Source organism: Callithrix jacchus, chromosome 12 (genome assembly GCF_049354715.1).
Source record: "Callithrix jacchus isolate 240 chromosome 12, calJac240_pri, whole genome shotgun sequence".
NCBI classification, from domain to species: Eukaryota; Metazoa; Chordata; class Mammalia; order Primates; family Cebidae; genus Callithrix; species Callithrix jacchus.
Window position 1 is genome coordinate 13120166 of NC_133513.1, and position 22540 is coordinate 13142705.

The 22540-nt window shown below is 46.6% G+C and overlaps 2 pseudogenes across 1 annotated transcript; one reads left to right on the plus strand and one right to left on the minus strand.

Annotated features, from left to right (window-relative positions):
- The first annotated feature begins 325 nt into the window (after positions 1–325).
- On the plus strand, positions 326–22340 carry LOC144578580 (transmembrane protein 238-like pseudogene; annotated as a pseudogene). The gene is made up of 3 exons (XR_013524610.1): positions 326–1782; positions 4174–4229; positions 22113–22340. The product of XR_013524610.1 is annotated as a transmembrane protein 238-like pseudogene (transcript).
- LOC103796551 (NADH dehydrogenase [ubiquinone] 1 alpha subcomplex subunit 7 pseudogene) lies at positions 18317–18673 on the minus strand (annotated as a pseudogene).
- Positions 22341–22540: the final 200 nt, after the last annotated feature.

Sequence of the window (22540 nt, forward strand, 5' to 3'; positions counted from 1 at the left end):
GTTCTGGATAAACAGATCAAAAGGAAAAAAAAAACTGTGAAACAACAAAAGGGAAGAAACTAAAGACAATTCAACTCTAGGTTAGCTATTAACTAGCAGAAGTATGTTAATAATCGTCACTAGGGCAAACACGCCTGGAATCAAGACCCAGAGCCTGAGAGTCCCAGGCTGCCCGTAGAAGCGGACTTGCCGGACAACACCGTAAAGATCGCTGAGCATGCGCAGAAAGCGGCCCCGCGGGCGACGGGGCTTACTGTGCATGCGCATACGACAGGAGGGCGAGAAGTGGCCTAATTTTCCCGCCCTCTGAGCGACGCGCCTCGACGGCGTTGCCATGGGGACCCAGCGGCTGCAGCCAGCCTGTGGCGGCGCCGTCCGCCTAGGGGGCTCTTTGGGCCTTGCGGCGGCGAGAGTGGAAGCGTTATGGAACTTCCAGTAAAGACGGTCAATACGGCCGGGAAGCAGTGGAGCTTGGGCCGCTGCCGGCATTTCTTCTGGCTGGGCGTCGTCTTCGACACGGTGGGCTTGGGGGTGCTGCTCACCGGCGTCTTCTTGGACCTGGCCTTCTACGACATGCTGGTCTACCTGGGCTCCATCATCATCTTCCTCATCCTCCTCTGGTGGGCCTCCTGGTACACCGGCAACATCGAGCTGCTCTCGGAAGAGACTTTGAAGAAGGACTCCTGCATGCCTCCGCCTCCGTGGTGGAGGCTCTGCGCCAGAGCGCCAGCCACTGCCTCTTTGTGAGCATCGGGAATATCTCCGCCAACTGGCTGATGCAGCGGCGGCGCCATCGGAGGACCTTTCAAAAAGAGGCGTTCCTGACCATGCCTGTCTCCATCCACATAGAAGAACAGCTGGGAAAAAAGAGCAGGGACAAAGATGGAGAGGAAGGGTCAAGGGGAGTGATGTTTCTCAAGACTTTGGCAAAGAAGATCTGGTGCCGAGCCTGAAGGTGACAAAAATTCAAAGACTATTGGCTCCCCGGGCTCGGATGCCCAGCCGCCGTCCATCTATCAACTACCCCCCACCCATCCGGAGCGGCCTGTGTTGCCTCTTCACCAGCCTGTACCTTCTGTACCTTCCATCCTCCAGCCCTCTAAGAGCCTGATTGTAGCCCCCTCCATCTCTGCTACACACCCTCTAGCCATTTGTACTTCTGAGAGCCAGCCTTTGGTTTTTTGGTCCTCTAACAGCCAACCTGCTGTCCCCATGGCCTCTCAGAGCCACCTCCAGGTCCCTGCGGTCTCCCTCAGCCAGCCCCTGGTGCTTGTGCCCTCACAGGACCCGCTGCAGAATCTTCCTAAGTCCTCTCAAACTCAGCCTCCACCACCTAGTTCGGTTTCTGTAACCTAGTCACTGGCTACCCGGGTCCATGTGGGGCAGTCTCTATCTGCCCAGCCTTTTCCTATTGCGGATCCACAGGCCTCTCAGGCTGTCGAGGACCTGCATGCCCTACTTCAAATGCAGCAGGCCATCCCCAGCACGTCTGTAGTGCAGGAGAGTTCCTTAAGTCAGTCTTCAAGTGTCCTGAAGGTTCCTGAGATGCCAGTTGCTCAGGCTATTGAGGCTCCACAGCTACTACCCAGCCAGAAACGACATCAGGAACCATCTGCCCTGGCCACTGCATCATCTGCCTCTGAGGCTTCAGCTTCAGCCACTGAGACCCAGCAGTCCGTCTCTGCTGTCAATGTTCCAGCCTCCGTGGCAGCGAATAAAAGTCACCCTCTCTAGTAGGGACCAGACCCCAGCCATTGGAGTGGCTGCTCAAACCTTTACCATGTAAGTCCCTTTGGAAGAACAGTCACCTATATTTGTCCTTAGTGGTTTCCCCATTTGTGTTCTGGTGGCTTCTTCAACTCCTCTTGTCCAAAAATATAAAGTTAATGGAAGCGAAGTGGCCCTGTCTTGGGGATTAGCCATTTTGGACATTGGTAGGTTTTTAAACCTAGTTCTCTGCATGGATGAATGTTATTAAGGTTTTGCCTACTCTACTAGATAATGAAATCTGTTCTTTTTTATTTAGACTTGAGAGAGAGAGACAAAGTGTTGATTATTTTCTTTTGGGAGCTATTAATATAAGGTCTGGGAGTGGGTGGGGGGTTTGGGTTCTGCAGGGTTTCTGAAGCAGTGATTTCAGATGGTACAGGGGCCAAGCATTAAATGCCATTGAGTCCTAGAGAGGGAAAGTTACTGGCTTTTCAAGTCTTTTTTTAGTGCTTTTTATCTTATCAGGAAGAATGTCTTTTGTTTGGAGTTAGTGAGGTTTTTTTTGTTTTTTTTTTTTTTTTAGTTGGAGTCTTGCTCTTGTCTCCCAGGCTGGAGTACAGTGGCATGATCTTGGCTCAGTGCAACCTCCACCTCCTGGGTTCAAGCAGTTCTTCTCCCTCAGCCTCCTGAGTAGTGGGGACTACAGGTACAATCCACCACACCCAGCTAATTTTTGTATTTTTCATAGAGACAGGGTTTCACCATATTCACCAGGCTGGTCTCAAACTCTTGACCTTGTGATCCGCTTGCCTTGGCCTCCCAAAGTGCTGGGATTACAGACATAAACCACCATGCCAGGCGGTAATTTTTTTTGTTGTTTGTGAGACAGTCTCACTCTGTCACCCAGGCTGAAGTGCTGTGGCGTGATAGCTCACTGCAGTTTCCGCCTACCCTGTTCTTGCTATTCTCCTGCCTCAGCCTCCTGAGTAGCTGGGATTACAGGCTCCTGCCACCACACCCTGCTAATTTTTATATTTTTGGTAGAGACAGGGGTTTCTCTGTGTTGGTCACACTGGTGCCTAACTCCTAACCTCAAGTGATTCACCCACCTCGGCCTCCCAAAGTGCTGGGATTACAGGCGTGAGCCACCATGCTGGCCGATTTTTTTTTTTTAATCTTTTTGGTGTCCTATTCCAGGCTTAGTGATCTTTAACACTTCCCTATGAAACCAGCAGATCTTAAGATAAAAAAAAGAAAAAACCCTTCGCTAATGTTACAGTAGGCAAAACAGCTGCACCCAGCTAGAATGTAATAACATCTGTATCTAAAAACTTATTTTAATGGATAACTTATACTTGTGCCAAGTGATCCTGGTTTTCTTTTTACAATAGTGATGGCTGCTTTTAAAAATACATTTGTTGGCTGCACGAGGTAGCTCATGCCTGTAATCTCAACACTTTAGGAGGCTGAGGTGGGTGGATTGCTTGAGCCCAGTTTTTTTGTATGTTTGTTTTTTGTTTTTTTGAGACAGAGTTTTGCTCTTCACTCAGGCTGGAGTGCAGTGGCATTGTCTTGGCTCACTGCAACTTCTGCCTCCCAGGTTCAAGTGATACTCCTGCCTCAGCCTCCTGAGTAGCTGGGATTATAGGTGCCCAGCACCACTTCCATCTAATTTTTTTGTATTTTTAGTAGAGACAGGGTTTTACCATGTTGGCCAGATTGGTCTCAAACTCCTGACCTCAGGTGATCTGCCCTCCTTGGCCTCCCAAGTGCTGGAATTACAGCATGAGCCACTGCACCTGGCCGAGCCCAGGAGTTTTTTGTTTTGTTTTATTTTGAGGAGTTTTGCTCTTGTTGTCCAGGCTGGAATGCGGTGAAACAATCTTGGCTCACTTCAACCTCTGCCTCCTGGATTCAAGTGATTTTCCAGTCTCAGCTTCCCAAGTAACTAGGATTACAGGCACTCACCATCATGCCTGGCTAATTTTTGTATTTTTAGTAGAGACGGAATTTGACGATGTTGGGCAGGCTGGTCTTGAACTCCTGACCTCACGTGACCCACCTGCCTTGGTCTCACAAAGTGCTGGGATTACAGTAGTGAGCCACCACACCCGGCCAAGCCCAGGAGCATGAGACCACCCTAGGCAACGTGGTGAAACCCCTGTCTCGACCAAAAAAAAATAAAAATTAGCCAGGCATGGTGGCACGTGCCCGTAGTCCCAGTCACTTGAGAGGGTGAGGTGGAGGATCACTTGAGTCTGGGAGATGGAGGTTGCAGTGAGCAGAGATGGTGCTATTGCACTCCAGCCTGGGCAACAGAGTAAGACCCTGTCTCAAATAAACAAATAAAAGAAATATATGTATTTATATTTTACATGAGTCAATATATAGGTAAAAATTGTACAAGTAAAACTTGGATGATTCTGAGGTTTGTGAAACATTTGGTTATTTATATTATTACAGGAGCTGTCTACTAAATGGCAAGACCCCTGGTGCCAACCTGCTTAATGAATTTATAGGTAAATCTCTTAAAAACGAGTTCCACTTAATTCCCCAACCTCTTGTCAATAAAAAAGGTAGAAAAGGTCATGTGAAGGGCAGAATTGGCGACCCTGCTTTACTGTGGGTTAAATGCATCATAATAGTGTACATTGCTGAGTATTAATTTCCTGGTCTTTCACCACTTCTGTTTCAAAAATTACCCACTGTAGGGAATGAGGCAGAGCAATATGCTATGTTCTGTATTGTTTAAACTCTACCGATTTTCTCCAAATCTCAGGATTGCTTGAGCCCAGGAGTTCAAGCCTGGGTAATACAGTAAGACCCCCATCTTTGTGCATTTGTTGTTGTTGATTTTCTTTTTGGCAGGGGGATGGAGTCCCATCTGTCACCCAGGCTGGTGTGCAGTGGTGTGATCTCAGCATACTGCCACCTCTGCCTCCCAGGTGTAAGGGTTCAAATGCGGCAACTGAGGCCAGTTATTGAAATAAAGAAATTTAAATGGCTCCTGGGCGAGGTTCCATGTCCTGGGGAAAGGGGCCAGAGAAGTTGCACTTGACTTCTCTCGGACGTGGGGGTTTATAGGGAGTGAAGGCATTTGACTGGCTGTGGAGAAACAGGACGTGGACGGGGCAAGCTGCTATTGGTAGGTAGGCAGGATTTCCGGTGAGCGGGCTGTGCTATTGGGCAGGTTTTGGTGGGGTCTTCCAAAGGCGGGCTAGGTGCCAAGTGCAGAGCTTGATGTCGAGCGTGGAGTGGTGACGTAGTTTTCAGGCACAGAGAGGGATGGGCATGTCCCAGCTCCCCGCGAGGCAACCAGCCTTACATTCCGACCGTTTTGATTATATAGGACACCGCTTATTTCTGGCTACTTCCTGCTGAATAGGGGCAGAGTGAGGGGGAGGGGTCAGTTGGCTGGTGCCTCAGTTGGGAGTCGAACATAGGGGTGAAGCAGCATCTGGTTTATGGCCACCCTGGAAATTTCCCTTATGCAGGCCTGTAAAAACCTGAGGAAAAAAGGGGCTAACAAAAATAGAATGCGAACAACAATGATGGGGGTGATAATAGGGTAAGCAAGGTAAGCAAGGGGGATTGCCACCAGTTGAGAGGCGAGACTGGTGCATTCTGTTTTTTTCGGAGGTCTTCTTGGAGGCAATAGAGAGCGTTGACGTTCTCTTCTACAAGGCCTGTTTCATTGCTATAGTAGCAGCACTGTTCCTGAAGAAACAGACAGGTACCTCCTTTTTCTGCCATTAGCAGGTCTAGGGCCCATCGGTTTTGGTGAGTTACCTGGGCCAGCGACGTGATTTGTCACTGGAGGGAGGCCAGAGAGGCAGCTGATGCCTCAATGGCCACATGGAGCTTGTCTTCTAGTTGGGTGGCTGAAGTGACACTGTAGCCCAGGGTACCACTCCCTATTCCAGCTGCTGCTGGAGAGGAAGCTAAGGAGAGGCCAACCACTATTGGGAGGAAGACTGCTCATTTGCTCCAGTGATTAGGGGTTGGTGCGATGAGGGATAGGAACTCAGTTTGCCCGTATACTTCTAGTGTGGTGTTGCACTTGAGGCTGGGGCTGCTGGTTGTCTTATAGAAGAGAGAGACATTTTGAGAATGTCTCCTCTCTCCTCTCTGTCTCCTCTCTCCTCTCTGTCTTCTCTCTCCTCTCTGTAGTAACTGGGAGGGTGCAGTCTGCATGCTCCCTGAGTAAGTGGCAGAGGAGGGAGAGATAGGGGAGGTAGGAGGCTAGGGGAGGTGGCTGTACCAGGAGATTATTGGAGACCAGGAAGGGCCGGTCATACAGCAATTCAAAGGGGCTGAGGCCCATAGGCCCCTGTGGGGTGGCCCGGACTTGGGCTAGAGCAAGAGGCAGGAGTGTGGGCTAGGAGAGTTTTACCTCGATGGTAAGTTTGGCCAAATGGTCTTTGAGGATGCCGTGAGCCTGTTCAACTTTACCCGACAACTGAGGGTGGTAGGGAATGTGTAGTTTCCAGGAGATGTTGAGAGACTTGTTGACCAGCTGGACCACCTGAGCTATAAATGCTGGACTGTTGTCTGACTGGATGTTTCCAGGTAAGCCGAAACAAGGGATGATTTCCTGAATTAAGAGGGAGGCCACCATGTCTGCAGTTTCCCTGGAGGTGGGAAAGGCTTCAATCCATCCAGAAAAGGTATTGGAGAAGGAGACTGGGTTGGAGGAAGCAGGAGCTAAGATCAGCTGCTAAGGCTTGTTCGAAAATATGGGGGCTGTCTCTAAATCCCTGGGGCAGGACTGTCCAGGTGAGCTGCTCTGACAGGTTGGTGTCAGGATCGGTCCAGGTGAAGGCAAAGAGGAAGTAAGACTCTGGGTGAAGGGGAATAGTAAAGAAGGCATCCTTGAGGTCAAGAACTGTAAAATGAGAAGTAGTGGAGGGAATGTTGGATAATAGAGTGTATGGGTTGGGGACAACCAGGTGGAGGGGTACCACTGCCTTGTTGATGAGGCGCAGGTCCTGAACTAGGCGGTAGTTACTGGTCGACTTTTGGACCGGTAAGATAGGAGTATTACAAGGAGAACCGGTGGGGATACGGAGTCCCTGGGCCAGAAGTCGGGTGATGATAGGCTTTAGGCCCTGGCAGTGGGTTTTTGAGATGGGAAACTGAGGATGTGAGGGAAAGTGGGTAGGGTTTTTTGAGAAGTATTTTAACTGGCATGTGATGTGGGGCCACCACAGGCTTGGAGGTATCCTATACCAAGGGATTAACTTCATTAGGAGGGATAGGGGATTGAGGCGAAGGGTCAAGACAGGGTGTAGTACCAGCTAGGAGTAGCAATAGGAGGTGGGTGGAGGATGGGCTTGAATGTGGGGGCCAGTGAATTGGAGGGTGGCCCCTACAGTCTGGAGACTATCTCATCCTAAAAGGGGGACTGGGAATGAGGGTATGATTAGAAAGGAGTGGGAGAAGGGGTGTCCCTCAAGGACACGGGCTAAGGGATGAGTTTGATTAGGACAGGAGGGCTTTCCATCAATCCCCATGACTGAAACCTGGGAAGGTATGCTAGGTCCTGAGTAGGAAGGCAGTACAGAATAGGTAGCCCCCATATCCACTAAAAAGGAAATGGACTTACCTGCTACCTGCAGCATTACCCTGGGCTCAGCAAGGGTGATGGGGGTCCTTGAGTCCAGGTTGTGTCAGTCGTCCAGAAGGCCGAGAAGTTCAAGCGAAGAAGCTGCTTCCTGCAGACCGGCCTGCTCTCCACATAGAGGTGTTGGGGGTGAGCCTGCAGCCCAGGACGGGCAGTCAACCTTCCAGTGTCCAGTCTGTTTGCAGCTTGGGCAGGGTCCAGGAGGTGGACGAGGACAGGGGCACTGCTGTGCCCAGTGTCCCTCCTGGCCACATTTGAAACAGGGCCCAGGTGGGACCTTTGAAGAATTTTGTGAGGGTTTTGATGGACCCCCTCCACTGGATGTTTGGTGGGCTGCCAGCCTCAGGGCTGCTACAAGAGCTCGGGTTTGGAGGCTTACCTTTTGCTGTAAATGGGCCTGGTGAGTGGCCTCAGCCTTTTCTTCTTGGCCATTGAAAACTTTTAAATACCATGTTCACCAGGTCCCATATGGGAGTTTGCGGGCCCTCCTTAGCTTTTTTAAGTTTCCTCCTTATATCAGCTGCTGACTGGGAGATGAAGTGGGTGGCTAGGACTGTAGCCCCTCCTAAGGAGGCCGGATCCAGCCAGGTATGGAGGATCATAGCATTAGTTAATCGGTCTAGGAAGGCAGCTGGGTTTTCATCAGGACCCTGAGTTATTTCCCTTTTTTTTTTTAGAAATAAAGAAAGAAAAAAAGAAAAAGGAATGAAGAAGGGGAAAAAAGAGGAAGAGGAGGAGGGAGAGAGAATGGGAGTGTTGCTTAATTGCCCAGGCTAGAATGCAGTCTAAAAATGGGTATTGAAAACCTCCCTTATGCCATCAATTGTGCTTAATAATGGCCAACCAATATTTCATTTAAACCTGTGAGTAGGTGTGATGTGGTACTGATAAGAGTGCATATCTTGTGTGTTTAAAGTGGAGAGTTCTGTAAATGTTTATTAAGTTTACTTGTTCTGGATCTGAGTTCAAGTCCTGGATATCCTCAATTTTCTGTCTTATTGATCTATCTAATATTGATGTTGAAATCTCCCACTACTACTGTGTGGGAGTCCAAGTCTCTTTACAAGTCCTATGTATCCTGTATTGGGTGCGTACACATCCAGGATCGTCAGCTCTTCTTGTTGCGTTGATCCTTTTACCATTATGTCCTCTTTTGATCTTTGTTGCTTTGAAATCCATTCCATCCGAGGCGAGAATTGCAACTTCTGCTTTTTATTTATTTATTTATTTTTGCTCTCCATTTGGTTGACAAATATTTCTCCATCCCTTTGTTTTGACTCTTTATGTATCTTTGCATATAAGATGGGTCTGGATGAAGCATACCGATGGGTTTTAGCTGTATCTTTTGATTGGGGGATTTAGTCAATTTAAATTTAAATTATTGCCATTGTTAGCTGGCTATTTTGCCCATTAGTTGATATAAATTCTTCATTATGTTGATACTCTTTACTTTTTGGTATGTTTTTAGAAAGGCTAATACTGGTTGTTCCTTTCTATGTGTAATGCTTCTTTCAGAAGCTCTTGTAAAGCAGGCCTGGTGGTAATGAAATCTGAGTACTTGTTTATTCACAAAAGATTTTATTTTTCCTTCGACTGTAAAGTTTAGTTTGGCTGGATGTGAAATTCTGGGTTGAAAGTTCTTTTCTTTAAGGATGTTAAATATTGGCCCCCACTCTCTTCTGGCTTGTAGGGTTTCTGCTGAGAGATCTGCTGTGAGTCTGATAGGCTTCCCTTTGTGGGTAACCTGACCTTACTCTCTGGCTGCCCTTAGTATTTTCTCCTTCATTTCAACCCTGATGAATCTAACAATTATGTGCCTTGCGGTTGCTCTTCTTGAGGAATATCTTTGTGGTGTTCTCTGTATTACCTGGAGTTGAATATTGTCCTGCCTTGCTAGGTTGGGAAAGTTTTCCTGAATAATATCCTGAATAGTATTTTCCAGCTTGGATTCATTCTCTTTGTCACATTCAGGTACACCTACTGAAAGTAGATTAGGTCTTTTCACATAGTCCCATATTTCTTGGAGACTTTGCTCATTCCTATTTATCCTTTTTACACTATTCTTGTCTTCTCATTTTATTTCATTAAGTTGATCTTCAACCTCTGATATCCTTTCTTCTGCTTGATCAATTCAGCTGTTAAAACTTGTGCATACTTCGCGAAGTTCTCATGTTGTATTTTTCAACTCCGTTAATTCATTTATATTCCTCTCTATATTATCTATTCTTGTTAGCATTTCATCAAACCTTTTTTCAGAGTTCTTAGTTTCTTTGCATTGGGTTAGAACAAGTTCCTTCAACTCCCAGAAGTTTCTTATCATCCACCGTCTGAAGCCTGCCTCTGTTAATGGAACACAGTCTTTCTCCATCAGGCCTTGTTCCGTTGCTGATGAGGAAGTGAAATCCTCTGTAGAGGGAGAGGCATTCAGATTTTGGGTATTCTTAGCCTTTTTAGGTTGGTTTCTTCCCTTCATTATAAATTTATTCATCTGTCGTGTTTGTAATTACTGCCTTTCTAATTAGGTTTCTGAGTGGACGTCCAATTTATTGATTCCCAGCTCCGGAATCTGAGCAACCCACTGCGCCAGCTAAACCAGCGGCATTAAGATTGATGGTGCTTTTCTGACTCTGCTGTGCCAAGGCGCCGGCAAAACTGCTGCACCGGCCACAAGAGTCATGGTGGCAACCCATGGGGCTCCTCCGCTGGGAATCTCCTGGTCCATGAGCAATAAAAATTCATCTAAATGCATGGTGTCCTCTCGTTTTCTGCGCTTTCACTGGAAGCCACAATCCTGAGCTGTTAACCATCAGCCATCTTGGATCTCTCTCTCTTTTTTTTTTCCCCCTTAACTTGTCATAATTAACTACTTTTTAAGCTGCGCTCTGCATACCCGCTAGGAGGCATTGTAGCATTTGGTCTCTGCGGCGGCGGCTATCTTGACCAGTTTGATAGTTTTAATTCGGGTTGGCCTCAGGGACTGCTGCTGCCCCCACCCACATTTGGTTGTTGGTTAGATGTACCTGATCAGTGTGTGCCTGGGCTGCTGTAAGGACTTGGTCCCGCTCGTCTGGGGTGAGGGTGGAGGATAGGATTACATATGTGTCATGCCAGGTTAGGTCATATGCCTGGGTAAGATAGTGGAACTCTTTGGTGTAGGCAGTCGGGTTAGTGGAGAAAGACCCTAGGCACTTCTTGACAGCTGATAGGTCAGAGAGAGAAAACGGAATGTGCACCCATACAACTCCTCCAACCCTGGCTACCTCATGCAAAGGGCAGAGGAGTGGGGGGTCGTGAGAGGGGGTATGAGCACTGGCAGGGAAAGTCATATTATGGCTTTGGGGAGAAGGAGAAGAGGGAGGAGGGAGTTGAGGCCCCACATAAGGAGGAGTGTTGTTAAAGCTGGCAGGGCAGGAGAGGTCTTCCAGGTTTTCGGAGAGTGCAGAGCCAGGCGGGGCTGGGGTTCCACATAGGGTGGAGGATTTGTAGTTAGGATTTAATTGGTGTAGGGTTGAGAGGCAGTATAGAAGGAGGATGGCTATGACGCAAGAGGACAGGAAGAGAAACAGGAAGGGAGGGAGAGAGGGAGAGAATAGGCAGGATTAGAAACAGGAAATGGCCGCCATCTTGAGAAAGAGAGAGAGAGAGTTAGAGGATAGGAGCAGAAACAGGAGCCGAGAATACAGCCGAATCTGGATTTGCTGCTTAGAATTCACTCACTCACTCGTGCCGAGGTTAGGAAGAGAAACTGAAAGTCAGTTACTCCATTAATGGGAGTTTGTATGCTAAAGGTCTAGTTTAGGATTGTTAAGCCAGGGGTTTGGTCCTGCTCCTGGGCAGGGCCCAGGTTTGCAGGCGGGGCTTCTGAGTACCCAAACCCCAGATGCTGCTGCGGAGATGATTGGAAGGTGTCCTGGACTGTACTACCAAACACCGAAGAGGGTTCAGGAAGATGGGGATGTCTCCCTCAGATTCCTGACCCCCGGAAAACCTCTTACGGGGAGAAGCCAAGAGTGTAGGGATGTCTCCTCTATACTCAGGTCCTTGGGACGAGGCCAGGGCCTGGCCCATGGTGAGATGGGAAGGAGTCCCTGACACGGCCGCGATTAGGAGCAGAGAGTCCATGAGGCAAGCAGCGGGAGAGGCTGTGGGCAACAGAAGTCTTACCTTGTGGCGGAGTGGTTCCCTGGTCTGGCTTCCGGTGGAGGAGTCAGTTTCCCCGAGGAGGGGTCTTACAACTCCTCCCAGATTTCAGCACCAAATGTAAGGGTTCAAATGAGGCAACTGAGGCCACTTATTGAAATAAAGAAATTTAATCGGCTCCTGGGTGAGGTTCCATGGTCCTGGGGAAAGGGGCCAGAGAAGTCGCGCTTGACTTCTCTCGGGCATGGGGGTTTTATAGGGAGTGAAGGCGTTTGATTGGCTGTGGAGAAACAGGACGTGGACGGGGTAAGCTGCTATTGGTAGGTAGGTGGGATTTCTGGTGAGCGGGCTGAGCTATTGGGCAGATTTTGGCAGGGTCTTCCAAAGGCGGGCTAGGTGCCAAGTGCAGAGCTTGATGTCGAGCACAGAGTGGTGGCGTAGTTTTCAGGCGCGGTGAGGGATGGGCGTGTTCGAGCTCCCAGCGAGGCAACCGGCCTTACACCAGGTTCAAGTGATTCTCTCACCTAAGCCTCCAAAGTAGCTTGGATTACAGGTGCCCACTACCGTTGCTGGCTAATTTTTGTATTTTTAATAGAGACTGGGTTTTACCATATTAGCCAGGCTTGTCTTGAACCGTTGACCTCAGGTGATTTGCCTGCCTTGGCCTCCCAAAGTGCTGTGATTACAGGTGTGAGCCACCATGCCCAGCAGAGACCCCATCTTTATTTAAAGCAAAAACAAAAACTAATGTTCTCCAAATCTCCTTTAAGAGAACGTGTAAACATTCTCTGTCTAGATGTGTCCATTCATGTATTCTATAGATAATCTGTAGGGGCAAAGCATTTTGGCTACTTTAGTTTTGTACAGTTTGAACACTTGGATTTGACATAAGATATATTCAATGATTTATAGTTATTTCTATTTTTCAAAAAGACAGAAAAGAGTAAAACACCAAAAAAAAATCACAATTGCAGAGGGAAATGACTTAGTGGAACTCCAAGAAATCAGTTTTTCCTCTTCATTTTATTCTCTCAAGTAGTATATATGATTGAAGTAATTCTCTAAGCAATTCTTGAAGACTTGAGCTAAGTGCCAGGAATAAGGTAAACATAAACAAAGATGAAAGGAATCAGACCTTGCCAGCAGAAAGTTTTGTAGTCTTTATTCTCTAAATCAAAGGAATAATGTTAAAGAGGAAAGAATTTGAGGCAGTGAAAGAGAAGGGGTAGGCTCCTTAGCAGTCCAGTGGAAGAATTATCTTTCTGACAGGAAGAGCCACACAGTACCCTTCAAATGCTTAATTAATTGACAAGTCAGTTACTGAATTTCTATGAAGTGCTAGGCATTACATTAGGTACTGGAGATTCATACCTAAATACAATGTCTGTGCCTTCCAAGCACTCACCATCTATTAATAGAGACAGATACAGACTGGGCACAGTGGCTCATACCTGTAATCCCAACAGTTTGAGAGGCCAAGGTGGGTCGATTGCTTAAGCCCAGGAATTTGAGACTGGCCTGGGCAATATGGCAAAACCCCATCTCTACAAAATATACACAAATAAGCCAGGGTGTGCTGGTGCACACCTATGGACCCAGCTACTTGGGAGGATCACTTGAGTCTGGGAGGCAGAGATTGCAGTGAGCTGAGATCATGCCATGCACTCAAGCCATGGCAATACAGTGAGACTCTGTCCCCCCCCAAAAAAAAGGTTGGACACAGTGGCTCACACCTGTAATCCCAGCATTTTCGGAGGCCAAGGCAGGTGGATCACAGGGTTAGGAGTTCAAGACCAGTCTGGCCAATGTGTTGAAACCCCATCTCCACTAAAGATAGAAAAAATTAGCCAGGTATGGTAGCACACACCTGTAATCCCAGCTACTCGGGAGGCTGAGGCAGGAGAATCGCTTGAACCCGGGAGGCAAAGGTTGCAGTGAGCTGAAATTGTACCATTGTACTCCAGCATGGGCAGCAGAGTGAGACTCTATCTCAAAAAAAAAAAAAAAAAAAAAAGAGAGAGAGAAATAGAGAGAGCGAAATACAGAAATTACTACCACAATGTAGTGTAACAGAAATCTACTCAAGTGTTTGGGATATAGGCATAGTCCGGGTGAAGGATGTTGAGTTGGATCCAAAAGTAGGTGTTACATCGGGAAAAGAAGATGGGAAGAACATTCTGTGCAAAGGGAAAAGCATCAACTAAAAAGTCCAGGGCCGGGCACAGTGGCTCATGCCTGTTGTAATCCCAGTACTTTGGGAGGCCAAAATGGGCAGATCACCTGAGATCAGGAGTTTGAGACCAGCCTGGCCAACATGATGAAACCCTGTTTTTACTTTAAAAAAGAAAAAAATTAGCTGGGCATGGTGGCACATGCCTGTAGTCTCAACTACTCAGGAAGCCGAGGCAGGAGAACAGCTTGAATCCAGGAGGCGGAGGTTGCAGTGAGCCAAGATTTCGCCACTGCCCTCCAGCCTGGGTAACAGAGCAAGACTCTGTCTCAATCAATCAGTCAATCAATAAAAGGTCCAGAGGTGTAACAGACTGTAGCTTGTTGGGGACACATTTGGGAAAGGGTAGCCTGATGCTATCAATAGTTAAGGGTGCTTCCCACTCAGAGGGCGAGAGAGAGAAATATGGAGTGTCCGAAGGTGAAGTAAGCAGGGTAAGATAGGCCTGGATAGTGAGTCTTTCCAGGGAATAAAAAACCCATTAATCCTTGCAAGCATTGGGATACCTATGAAGCCCTTTTAAGCAAGGTAGAGTTGTAATTCATGTTCCCATTTCTACCTGTGGCCACTGCTGTAAAGTAATGGCAGTAGGCCAATTATTAGTGATTAATTGCTAAGGTCTCATTTAGTTTAGTTTTGTTTTTTGTTTTTTGTTTTTAAGACAGGGTTTCACCCTGATGGCCAGGCTGGTCTTGAACTACTGACCTTAGGTGATCCACCCACCTCGGCCTCCCAAAGTGCTAGGATTACAGGCGTGAGCCACCTCGCCCGGCCTAGGTCTCATATAGTTTTAAGCTGAAAACTGTCCTCTTAGACATTGGCAACAGTTTCTAACCCAAGCTTAGGCTCCATGGGTATTTATGTTGGAAACATCTTTCAAGTGTTTATTTGCTTACTTATAGTTAACATTTTTTGCTACATAGATGATATCATGTGGAATAAACATCAAATGCCAGGACACCCAAATTCCTGGGTGATTGGTGGTTTAGGTAAGTACTTACCTAAAACAAGGGCCAGCTAGGTCCAGTGGCTCACACCTGTAGTCCCAGCACTTTGGGATTAAGGCCAGGAATTTGAGACCTGTCTGGCCAATATGGCAAAACCCTGTCTCTACTAAAAATACAAAAATTAGCTGGGTGTAGTGACATATGCCTGTAACTCTAGCTACTCAAGAGGCTGAGGCAGGAGAATCACTTGAAACCGGGAGGTGGAGGTTGCAGTGACCCCAGATCATGCCACTGGACTCCAGCCTGGGTGACAGAGGGACTCCATCTTAAAAAACTGTGGGTAACATCCCTTCTGGGCACCAAGGAAGGAGAGTTAGGCAGACCTCCGGCAAAATTAATGCCTGAAGAATAATTTACTGCTCATGAATTTATTTCTCTATATGTTCTTTATATATATAATCATATTTTAGTTTGTAGTCGGAGGAATGTCAAGAGCAGACAGGGTGCAGAGCATGTACTAGGGAAAAACAGCCATACCAGGACAACAATTTGTGGCCCAGGCAGTAGTGCCCCTGCTTGAAAGGGCATGCACTACATGGCAGGCTGGCCCAGGCGGCAGCGTTCAGTATGGTAAAGATACCCGCTGTATGGCAGGCTTGGAGCAAGAATTGCTCCTCCTATAAGGGAGTCGTAGTATCTTGCGTCCAGTTCTTGTGGAAAGCTGGCCTCTGGCAGGCAATCCCTCGACTGTCTGAGGGCTTAAAACCCCTCCAGTATAATTGCGTCTTGATGGCTATGAACCCTGTCAGCTCTGTTGCTATGTACTGACTCGAAGCGTTCTCCTATAGAAATCATTAGAAGCTGCTAGCAGGTAGCTGTATACCCTGTCAGCTCTTTAGCTACTGTGCTGACTCAAAGCATCCTCCTATAGAATTCCTTAGAAGTAGCTTGCCCCTAGGTAAGAGATGTTGCACAGTGCACCCTCTTCACTGCATACAGCCCACTTTGCCTGGATGACCTAATGGGGGTGGACCCCTTGCTGCACATGGCCCACCTTCTTGCCTTGGTAACCTAATGGAGGTGGACCCTTTGCTTATCGAATCTGTGATTGTCTTGACCCTGTCACTGTTCTTAAGATGACCTCACTCACCACCCTGCCCCCAACCTATATCCAGTAAGTACAGACGCTCCTGGGCATTTGGGGCCTCGCCTGTCTCCACTTAAGTGGCGTTGGCCCCCCGAGTCCAGCTGCGCTTTCTTTGTTTTTTTTTGTGTGCCTTATCTCTTTATTTCTTGGATCCAGCACCTTAGTACAGTGATGGGGACACCCTACGATCCTAGTAGGGGTGGACCCTACAAAAAATAATAAATAAATAAATAAATAAATACAAGGGTCAACAGATATTTTTCTTTTTTTCTTTTTCTTCAAAGTAGCTGGATTACAGGTGCCCGCCACCATGCTCAGATAATTTTTGTATTTTAGTAGAGATGGGGTTTCACCATGTTGGTCAGGCTGGTCTTCAACCGCTGACCTCAGGTGATCTGCCCACCTTGGCTTCCCAAAGTGCTGGGATTACAGGCATGAGCCACCATGCCTGGCCCAGATTTTTTTCTATAAAGGTCAAGATAGTAAATATTTAAGACCTTATGAGCCAAAGGCAAAATTGATAATATGTGGTTAATGTTACATGGGAGAAAACTCTTAGAAGGCTAAGTCAGGAGGATTACTTGAAGCCAGGAGTTCAAGAACCCTGGGAAATATACCAAGACTCCATGCGTTAAAAAAAAAAGAGAGAGAGAGGGAGTCTGGGCACGGTGGCTCACCCCTGTAATCCCAGCACTTTGGGAGGCCGAGGAGAATGATCACCTGAGGTCAGGAGTTTGACACCAGACTGACCAAAATGGAGAAACCCCATCTCTACTAAAAAAATACAAAATTAGCTGGGGTGGTGGTGCACACCTGTAATCCCAGCTACTCAGGAGGCTGAGGCAGGAGAATCACTTGAACCTGGGAGGTAGCAGTTGCAGTGAACCAAGATTGCACCATTGTACTCCAGCCTAGGCAACAAGAATCTAACTTTGTCTCAAAAAAAAAAAAAAAAAAAAGCAAAAACAAAAAAGAGAAAACTCCTGCTCTGTTTGCATGGAATAGGCCATACAGTTCATTTGATTTCAGTTTCATCAGCTGGAGTCATTGACCTGATCAAGAGCAACCGGTCAGAGGGAGAGGGGCCTAGCCAGCAGACCTGCAGCTAACTTAGTCTGTTTCACTCTGCCCCAGTGACACCCAGATCTTGGCCCAGTATTCTTCTCCCAGAATATCCAACCTTTGGCCAGGTACAGTGACTTCACGCCTGCAATGCCAGCATTTTGGGAGGCCGAGGCAGGTGGATCACCTGAGGTTAGGAGTTTGAGACCAGCCTGGCCAACATGGTGAAACCCTGTCTCTATTAAGAATACAAAAATTTTGTTTTTGTGCCCACAGGAATTAAAAAAAAATACAAATATTATCTGGGCATGGTGGCACATGTCTGTAATCCCAGCTACTCAGGAGGCTGAGGCAAGAGAATTGCATGAACCTGGGAGGCTGAGGTTGCAGTGAGCCGAAACTGTACCACTGCACTCCAGCCTGGTGACAGAGCGAGACTCCATTTCAAAAAAAAAAAAAGCTCAATCTTTGCAGTTTGCTTTGCTAAGTTTCCAACTTGCAAATTGAGAGTCTACCTTTTTGGTGCCTGACATTTGCCAGCAGTGGAGTTCCCATTGTATAGGTGATGATGCCCAGGTCCTGGGCAAACTGATGGCCAGAGAAGAAGCAGGCGCTGGGATTGTTATAAAGATCAGGAATAGAAACTCATATCCCAGCTTGGTCTTTGAGGCTGACATTGGAAGTCCACAGCAGTACAAAAATGCAGGGTGGGGAGGGATGCTTCTGGCATCTAATGGATAGAGGCCAGAGATACTGCTAAACATCCTACAATGCATAGGACAGCTCCCCACAGCACAGGATTATCTGACCCCCAGAAACCCTGATCTCTGTGACTCAGAGACACTTCCAAAAGAAAATAGAGAAACCCTGATCTGTAATAATAAAAAAAAATTGCTCCATAGTGAGATACTTTAACAGATTTTCTTTTGACCTTCAGGTGACTCATTCCCTCTTAGATAGTGATGATATCTCCACTGGACCACGAAAATCTTACTCACCTTTCCTTTATTCTTTGTATCCCCAGTTTGTATCATCTTTGAGTCAACACACACATGGTGCATTTATTAATAATAATAGCTAACAATTATTGGATGTTTATAAAATGCTGCATATGGTACTATATGATTTTCAGGCATTTGTGACAGTAATCAGAGTTGGATACCATTATTATCTCCACTTCAAGGATAGTAGATTTGATATTGAGTGGTAGTTTTTCCAGTGTCAGACAAATGGAGAGCTGGAATAGTCATATAGTTGAAGTGTAATATGTTACAAGGTATAATATATGTTTTTCTTTCTTTTTTCTTTTTTTGGTATATGTGTTGTTGTTTTTTTGAGACTCAATTTTTTAATTTTTTAAAGTAAAACAGGAAACGATACTGGAGTTCTACGTATTTGTCATAAATTAGGTCACTGTCTCGCTGGAGTGAATCCAAGGAGGCAAAGCAGTCAGGGTCCCTAAGGGTGCAGTGTCACAGGTAAGGCTGGTCGAGGACAGCTCCCACCTCTTTATGGGAGGCCCTGGAATCATCGCCTTCTCAGTGGCTGCTACAGCAGAGCTCTCTGCTGGCTTGCCTGACACCAGCGCCTTCTGCGAGGACATGATAATGGAAGGGGGCACAGATTCCCAGCGACCATCGCGAGTGCAATAGTAATTGTTGGAGAGCTTGTGGTTGGGATCCACAGGGAGCTTGGGAGGAGGCTGAGTTCTCTTGGAGATCTCCTGGTAGGGCAGCTGCAGCTTCGCCTGCAGGTCATGCCCGGACTCCCAGTTCTGCAGCCGCTGGACAATACGGGTGGCGGACGCCATCTTCTGTCCGCACTTCTCTGGTATATGTTTTAAGCTTTCCTTCCAAATTAAAGTTGTTAATGAGTCTTTTCTTAGGCCTGTTGATTGTTCCTATAGCTGTAATATACCAGATCAATCTATGGGCAACTTCTCTATTTAAAGCTTTACTGGCAGAAAGAGAATGAGAATCAGCAATTCTCCCATTTTCTTGTTTCACTCTAGATTATCATGTTTATAAATAGCATCTCAGAAATTGCCTCCCCTGCACCCTCCACAGAACTCACCAGTATTTGTTTCTATAGATTTAACTGCCAGCTTCATAAAAGCTGAAATCCTTATCTTCATCGTGCTTTGGGAACCTCCATGTGGAGTCCTGACCTCTCTCAGACCAGTGGTCTTAGTAAGACTGCTTCTGCCAAGTGTATCTGTTTCTGTGTTGGGACAGTGTTCCAGTTTCAAATGATAAAATTATTCATTGCCAGACTTTTAAGCCGTAATAAACTGTGCTATTCCAAATGAACCTTGTTTTAAAATAAGTTGGTTTTTTTTGTTTTTTGAGACGGAGTTTCACTGTTACCCAGGCTGGAGTGCAATGGCGCGATCTCGGCTCACCGCAACCTCCGCCTCCTGGGTTCAGGCAATTCTCCTGCCTCAGCCGCCTGAGTAGCTGGGATTACAGGCACGCGCCACCGTGCCCAGCTAATTTTTTGTATTTTTAGTAGAGACGGGGTTTCACCATGTTGACCAGGATGGTCTCGATCTCTCGACCTCGTGATCCACCCGCCTCCTCTTCCCAAAGTGCTGGGATTACAGGCTTGAGCCACCGCGCTTGGCCAGAATTCTGTTTTAAAAACCCACTTATTGCCGGGTGGATCACGAGGTCGAGAAATCGAGACCATCCTGGTCAACATGCCTCTACTAAAAATACAAAAAATTATCTGGGCATGGTGGCGCGTGCCTGTAATCCCAGCTACTCAGGAGGCTGAGGCAGGAGAATTGCCTGAACCCAGGAGGTGGAGGTTGCGGTGAGCCGAGATCGCGCCATTGCACTCCAGCCTGGGTAACAAGAGTGAAACTCCGTCTCAAAAAGAAAAAACAAAAACAACCAGAATTCTTTTGTGAAAGCATTCCAGCATTCCCATGGAAAATAATGTCTCACAGACTCTGGGCGGAGTGTACCGAAATAATATTCCCATAGAAATAGACACTGAAAAATGCAACTCCATGTATTTAAGGGTATTTTTTGAACTCATTATGAAACAGCTCTTAGAAACAGTTAACACAGTACATTCTAATCTGCTATAGTTGATATTTATATGCTCACAACTTTTGAGTTTCCATTTTATCAAATATTTAAAATCTGACTTGGTTGCATATCTTAATGATAATCTTATAAACTTCATTTGGGACTGCCCTCCACTTCTGATTTTCTTCACATCTGTGGATTGTTTGTGTAAGATTGCTCTAGAATAGTAGCTGGTAATGATGGCATACATCTCTGGTCCCAGCTACTTGGAAGGTTGAGGTGGTCAGTTTCCTCAGCTGGAGTCATTCTAGCTATGATGTGCTTCCAGTGTGAATTTACTTAACACCACTGAACTTTAAAAAGGTTAAGATGAGAGCCGGGAGCAGTGACTCATGCCTGTAATAGCAGCACTTTGGGAGACCGAGTTGGGTGGATTACTTGAGGTCAGGAGTTCAAGACCAGCCTGGCCAATATGGTGACACACTGTCTCTACTAAAAATACAGGCTGGGTGACAGAGCAAGACTCTGTCACCAAAAACAAAACAAATTGTTAAGATGTTAAATTTTATGTTATGTATATCTTACTACCAAAAAAAAAAGGGGGGGGGTTAAACTGGCAATTTATAAGCCATGTAACATTTATAAATGTCTTTTTTTTTTTTTGAGACTGAGTCTCTGTGTCACCCAGGCTGGAGTGCAGTGGCAGAATCTTGGCTCACTGTACCTCCACCTCCCACATTCAAGCTATTGTGCTGCTTCAGCCTCCTGAGTAGCTGGGATTACAGGCACCCGTTATCACGCCCAGCTAATTTTTATATTTTAGTAGATACAGGGTTTCACCATGTTGGTCAGACTGGTCTTGATCTCCTGACCCATTTTGGCCTCCTACAGTACTGGGATTACAGTTGTGAGCCACCATGCCCAGCCTTACACATTTCTTTCTAGGCTGGGCGCAGTGGCTCCCACCTGTAATCCCAGTGCTTTGGGAGATCGAGGCGGGTGGATCACAAGGTCAGGAGTTCAAGACCAGCCAGGCCAACATGGTGAAACGCCATCTCTACTAAAAATACAAAAAATTAGCTGAGCATGGTGGCACATACCTGTAATCCCAGCTACTCAGGGTTCTGAGGCAGGAGAATTGCTTGAACCTGAGAGATGGAGGTTGCAGTGAGCTGAGACCACACCACACAGGCCAGCCAGGGCAAAGGATTGAGACTCTGTCTCAAAAAATAAAAAAGTTTTTTTTTTTATAATTCCATGCAACAGTTGAGATTCTGTACATACAAAGTGTAACAGGTGAGCACAGTTGTTTTAATAACTCTAGAACTATGGTTATGAACTTAGAGAAAAATCAACTTTAATGCAGAATAGAACAGAGACATTGTAGAGGATGGTATGTTCATATTTGCAGAAGCAGTGTACAAAAAGCCTGTTATCATGTACTGGCTAATTGATACTAGTATAACTGGATTTTTTTTTTTTTTTGAGATGGCAGTCTGGAGTGCCATGGCACAATCTTGGCTCACTTTGACCTCCACCTCCTGGGTTCAAGCAATTTTCCTGCCTCTGCCTCCTGAGTAACTGGGACTACAGGCACATGCTAGCATGCCCAGCTGATTTTTGTATTTTTAGTAGAGATGGGGTTTCACCATGTTGGCAAGGATGGTCTCAATCTCTTGATCTCATGATCTGCCCAGCTCAGCCTCCCAAAGTGCTGGGATTACAAGCGTCAGCCACCATGCCTGGCCATATTACTGGATTTTATCTTGGGTGAGTAGAGGTCATTTTTAAGAACTGTGAGTGGGCCGGGCGCGGTGGCTCACGCCTGTAATCCCAGCACTTTGGGAGGCCGAGGTGGGTGGATCATGAGGTCAAGAGATCGAGACCATCCTGGTCAACAAGGTGAAACCCCATCTCTACTAAAAATACAAAAATTAGCTGGGCATGGTGGCACACACCTGTAGTCCCAGCTACTCAGGAGGCTGAGGCAGAATTGCCTGAACCCAGGAGGAGGAGGTTGCGGTGAGCCGAGATCATGCCATTGCACTCCAGCCTGGGTAACAAGAGTGAAACTTCGTCTCAAAGAAAAAAAAAAAAAGAAAAAAGAACTGTGATTAGTGAGTTTCAAATGGTTACTATGGTATGCCCAGAAGCAGAAAATGCTTACCTCGAGAGAAAAATACAAACTACTTTAATTTTCTTATTTTTTTCTTTGTAGATGTGGAGTTTTGCCATGTTATCCAGGCTGATCTGCAAATACTGGGTTCAAAAGACCCTCTCACCTCAGTCTCCTAAAGTGCCAGAATTACAGGCATGAGCCACCATGCCCAGCCAGTTTTCTTAATGAATTAGTTGGTTGTGTACTTGAAAAACAGTAGGGAGTCTCTCTGAGTCTGCTCTGGCTCAGGAGACTGCCTGATCAAAAAAATTAAAAAAAAAAAAAAAACACTTAAAATTTTCTGGCTTGTTCTTTCCATGTTTTAAAATATATGTTGTTTGTTCGTTTTGATACAAAGTCTTGCTCTTGTCGCCCAGACTGGAGTGCAATGGCGTGATCTCAGCTCACTGCAACGTCTGCCTCCCCGGGTAGCTGCCTCAGCCTCCTGAGTAGCTGGGAATAAAGGTGCATGCCATCATGCCTGGCTA